The following is a 5,757-nucleotide window of genomic DNA, read 5'->3' on the forward strand; positions in this document are numbered from 1 at the left end:
CATCGCTGGCAGGCTGATGATTTTTTTCAAAACTAATCACAGGCCATATAACACCTTATATTTATAGATATAAGGTGTTAAATGGCTTTTCTGCTCCTCTGCTGGTTCTTTTGGTCGGTTGGTTCCAGCAGAGGAGCAGACATCACAGTGAGTACACCAAACAGCACACTTATCCCCCAGATCACCCCCCATCACCCCAATTAACCCCTTGATCGCCCCTGTCAATCACCTAGTGAAAGGGAAAAAGTGATCAGTGTAAACTGTCACTTTTTTTTTCCTCTGGTATTGACTGATAGGTTTTAGGATAGTTTAGGCCCCTTGGTTAGGTAGTTAGCAATCGTTTAGCGCTCAACCCACCGCACCGCAGTCACTGATTCGCTGATTAGCGTATCGCTATACAGCATTTGTACTTTTATAGTATCTGTAAGTGATCAAAACTGATCACAGTCAGATCTATAATAGTATTAGTGTCACCTTAGTTCGCCTTCGACCCAAAACGCAGTGTTTGCCTGATCAGGCCTGATCAGTCGCCCACACGTGCGTTCACCCGCGCCCGCACTGCTGCAGTGACAAAAATTGTTATTTTTTTTTATCACTGCACAATCACTTTACACTCGCTGCGGCGATAAAAAAAAAATCTGTTTTGATATTTTTTATCAACCGCAGCGGCCTCCGGTACTTCACTAGCCTCCCATTTGTAAGACAGGCTTGCTTTTTTTCTTGGGTAGTCTCAGGGAATACCCCCTAAATTTAGTAGTCCAAATTTCAAACAAGGGGTATTCTTCTGAAGAGGCCTACAGGCTTCTGACCCATTCGGATGAGGAATGGGAACCCTCATCTGACGAATCCAGCAGGTCAGAATATGAACCTGTAGAAAGCAGTGGAAGTCTGACCCAAAGTTCGGACGAGGAGGTTGAGGTCCCTGATACCAACAGGCATACCCGGCCCCGTGTTGCTACACCACAGGTTGTGCAGGATCCGCTTCAAGGGCTGCAGAGTGGGGCTGGTGCTGTCGGATTACGTGGTGAGGCATACACCAGCAGCGCAGCCCACCCTGGACCTAGTACCAGCACTCCCGTACAACATGGTGAAGTGGCGAGCACCAGAAGGGCAGTTGAAGCTGGTACGGTGGCACGAGCAGTAGTTCCCCCGTCGCAGCCACAGCACAGACAGGCCCGTAGACCCCCAGAGTCCCTGAGGTGCTGGCAAACCCTGATTGACAGTCCCCAACTTCAGCCGCACCATTAGTTTCCCCTTTCACCGCCCAGTCTGGAGTTCGGGTTGAGACAGCTCAGATCGGTTCGGCACTGGGATTTATTGAGCTGTTCTTGACTGCGGAGCTCTTGGACATAGTCGTGGCAGAAACAAATCGGTATGCCACTCAATTTATAGCCGCCAACCCGGGAAGCTATTATGCCCAGCCTTTCCGGTGGAAACCCGTCCAAGTTTCCGAATTAAAAAGTAATGGGTCTTTTCTAGAATCTAAATCAATTTAGGATTTTTACTTTATTTTGAGTTGGGGTCTGGGTTTCATGTCTCTCATGATCTCATCCTACATTTCCTACTTATTGTTGTTTGTGGACTATAAGATGCACTATTTAGATAGAAAACATCTTTCCAAAATGAGACTGTTTTTTATAGTCCGTAGTCAGGATGATCCAGCAGTGCCAGACCCCTGACGCGGGGAAACCCCAATGGATTTTTAGTCCATCACCTTAACCACTCGGCCACGACTACTGATAAGCAGATAGAGTTTTGGCAGCTAAGTGGATCCAATCATCAAACAAAACCAATAACCTGTTCTCCCCCAAGCAATAGGCTAAATACACACGGGAATGACGTGTCATCATGTTTGGGAGCGAGAAGTTGATTCCCTGAAGTTCCAGAAGGTCCAATTCCAATTCAAGGGCTTATTCAGAAGTGTGCATTGTGACCTCCTTTAGAAGATGCATATTTAACACCAAAATGAGATTGGATTCTATCATGAGCGTGAAGGAAAAATTTACCCCAAAAAATATTTTCAGACTTTGCCTTGAAAGGATCCAATGCCAAAATTTGGGATGAAATACCTATTACATCCAGTAATGTCTGCTGTAATTATACACATTCTGGTTCCCCATATTCTCTATTTGGCCCAGACCGCCATGATGACTTCTTTTAGCCACGCATCATCTCTGCAAAGTTTGCAACACAGACATCTTCAGTTCATCATTTTTCCATCATCCTCCCCATCTTGGTGCCCCAACAGTATTATCCTTATTCTACCCAAATAATGTGTCTTCTATGCTTCACAATACCCTCAAATACTAAACTGCAGTGGCCTATGGCCTATGAAGATGAATGGCAGGGCACGGGAGTCATTGGATCCCAGTTATTCACCAAAGTATTCAACTTTATCGCCAGCGAGAGGAGAGCAATACAGTTGTATATGTGGCATAAATCCAAATTGACCCTTGGATTTTTGACAAGGGCATGGTGTAGTTTTAATTCCTGTTGATGCGTGCAAATGTTTAGCCCCTCCGTCTTTCAATGAGGCTTACCCTCTGCTTTTCCTTGCAGAACGCACTGAAATCAGTCGAGTGTTACTTATTTCGCTGGCAAATGTGTTAACCATAAGGCCAAAAGTTCAGTTAAATATTTTCCAATTTTGATGGCTTCCAGGCTGTCAGCGGTGTGGTGCTGTGGCGCTGTGGCTTAGCTGGTTAAAGCGCCTGTCTAGTAAACAGGAGATCCTGAGTTCAAATCTCAGCAGTGCCTGTTCGTTTGGGTTTTTATGTCACATGAAAAAATTTGATCAAGCCACTAGTCACAGGTATTTCTTTCTGGACAGTTCACATACACAGATTTAAAGAGGACCTGTCATCACACTTGACATGTCTGTTAAGCTCCACTCCTTTCTATGGCCAACCACTCCATCATTGACTGCCTGGCCCTGTCAATCAAAGCAGCCAGGGAGGGATTAGCCACAGGAAGGAGCAGAGTCTGGGTGCAAAAAGAGCAATGGAGATGACCTCATTGCACTAAAAGCCCAATATTCATATTAAGAAAAAGTAGCATAACACGGGAATGGAACCTCAGATCACATTTTTTTTTAAAAGGGGGCTTTTTAATCCACTGAACTACAGTTATGTGTCTATGAAAACTATTTGATAGAGAGGTTTGTGGGGACAGATTTCCTTAAAAAAGCAAACAAAAAACAACAACATGGTTTTGTGTTATTTTGTCACTTTGCCACAAGATGTCTATCCTGTAAAAATGAATGTGTAGCCAGTGGTTGTGCTGTGAACTGTAGCCTGTCAAGGGATTTGCTATCATCTTGTGATATTGCATTGAATTTATTTAATGAAGAATTGGAGTCCTTAACTAAACTCAAGGTAAGGGTCCATTCGCACATCCGCAATTCCATTCCGCATTTTGCGGAACGGAATTGCGGACCCATACATTTCTGTATTGCGGCCCCATGATCGTAATTGCTGACCCGCACTTCCGGGTCCGCAATTCTGATCCTGAAAAAAATAGAACATGTCCTATTCTTGTCCGCAATAGCGGACAAGAATAGGCATATTCTCTTAGTGCCGGCAATGTGCGGTCCACAAAATGCGGAACGCACATTGCCGCTGTCTGTGTTTTGCGGATCCGTGGATCCACAAAACACACACGGATGTGTGAATGGACCCTAAGGAAAGGGTGGACACATCTGTCACTCCATGTTTTCATTTTACCACATAGTACCACTGACATAATGACCAATCATTTGAAAAAATAAGATAACAGTGAGTGAATTGGGCTGAAATGTTGGATATGGGAGATACTGTAGATAGATAGATAGATAGATAGATAGAAAAATAAGAAATTCCACGGAACTTAAATGATGTGTTTATAACACCAGGTGCAACGTTTCGGTCCTCTCAATGGAACCGTTTTCAAGCAGTGACAATATCGCTCTCTCCTTGCTTGGTTTCCTTACATGCGCCATGACTTTACCGGGACGCCAAGCCACATGTGCAACTCCATGCTGGGCAGGTACAGTTCCGATTTCCTTCCACCAATCCAGGATTGTTTTTAATTAACACAGACAATTTGGCACATATGTATGTCATTTATTAATTATGTAACACTCTGGCGTATTTATAGTTATATGCACTTTTATGGATTCTTATTACACATGTGATTATGTATAGATTTTTTATGTCATTGATTATATTTTATTATGGATTTCTTTACTTTTCATAGCATATTTTTTATACATTTGCACATCGAATGTTAATCAGTCTATTTATTCAATTATGTACGTTGGCAGTATTTTTATCTGCATGTTTGCACCATTGTATTGTCACTGCTTGAAAAAGGAACGAAACGTCGCACCTGGTGTAATAAACACATCATTTGATTTTTTGGAAGTGCCGTGGAATTTCTTATTTTTATATTGATCAGGATGCTGGATCGCTTCCATGGCCGCTGGCACTCCGTTTTTCACCTTGTCTGCAGTGCTGCCCAGCGTATTAATTTCTAGATAGGTAGATAGATAGATATTTAATAGACAGAAGATAGATAAACTAATGAGTGATAACTAATACTATAGATAGATAGATATGAGATAGATAGATAGATAGATAGATAGATAGATAGATAGATAGATAGATAGTAAATGAGTGCAGCCCTGGAGACAAGGTAAGAGGAGAACACAGCATGGAACTTGCAACTGAAAAATAGAAAACTGCATTTGTTTAAGTCACTACTTAGGTATCTTTGTATAAAGCTCAGTATCAGCCACTTAGAGCTAACGCTATTTACAAGTGCTTGGAATGGACAGTCTGATACATGTGAGACCGGGATCTAGCGCGTGGTGGTGACAGTGGACTATTGTTATAAATCAGGACGGGTCAGAAACTTTGACATCCGTCAGCTGATCAGCAGTTTTTCTTTCCTGCACTGCCAGTAAACGCTGCTTTCTCTACGAACACGCTGAATCTTTAAACAGCTGAGACTCAGCAGCAGATGAAAGATACTGAAGTGTGGAAGTGGAGACTTTTTTCTGCTCATCACTAACAGTACTTATATAGGAAGACAACATGTTTTTAAAACATTTCTTTAACCTACAGTATCTAAGATGTGGAAATAGTCTTAATTAAAATCTACTGTCGATTTGTGTCTACAGCTCCCATGCAGAGCTATATCGCCATGGCAACAGACTACAAACAAACGCTGTATAGTCTAATTCTGTAGTCAAACTCTCTTCCATCTGTCCCCTAATTCTTACTAACTTTTATATGGTAGGTTAGCAAGAAATGCATGACACGTGGAAGTGTGTCTCTAGGATCAGACTACTTGTTTGTAGTCTGTTACCATGGAAACTTATAGGACTCTACAAAGGATCCGTAGGCACAAAATGATACAAGATTTTACCATGATCGATATACAGTACAGACCAAAAGTTTGGACACACCTTCTTATTCAAAGAGTTTTCTTTATTTTCATGACAATGAAAATTGTAGATTCATGCTGAAGGCATCCAAACTATGAATTAACACATGTGTAATTATATACATAACAAAAAAGTGTGAAACAACTGAAAATATGTCATATTCTAGGTTCTTCAAAGTAGCCACCTTTTGCTTTGATTACTGCTTTGCACACTCTTGGCATTCTCTTGATGAGCTTCAAGAGGTAATTCACCTGAAATGGTCTTCCAACAGTCTTGAAGAAGTTCCCAGAGATGCTTAGCACTTGTTGGCCCTTTTGCCTTCACTCTGCGGT

The 5,757-nt window shown here is 42.1% G+C and overlaps 1 non-coding gene across 1 annotated transcript; it reads left to right on the forward strand.

Moving 5' to 3' along the window:
• Positions 1-2,683: 2,683 nt before the first annotated feature.
• TRNAT-AGU lies at positions 2,684-2,757 on the forward strand. The gene has a single exon. It is a non-coding gene; the product is annotated as a tRNA-Thr (tRNA).
• Positions 2,758-5,757: the final 3,000 nt, after the last annotated feature.

Source organism: Bufo gargarizans, chromosome 2 (assembly GCF_014858855.1).
Source record: "Bufo gargarizans isolate SCDJY-AF-19 chromosome 2, ASM1485885v1, whole genome shotgun sequence".
Classification (NCBI taxonomy): domain Eukaryota; kingdom Metazoa; phylum Chordata; class Amphibia; order Anura; family Bufonidae; genus Bufo; species Bufo gargarizans.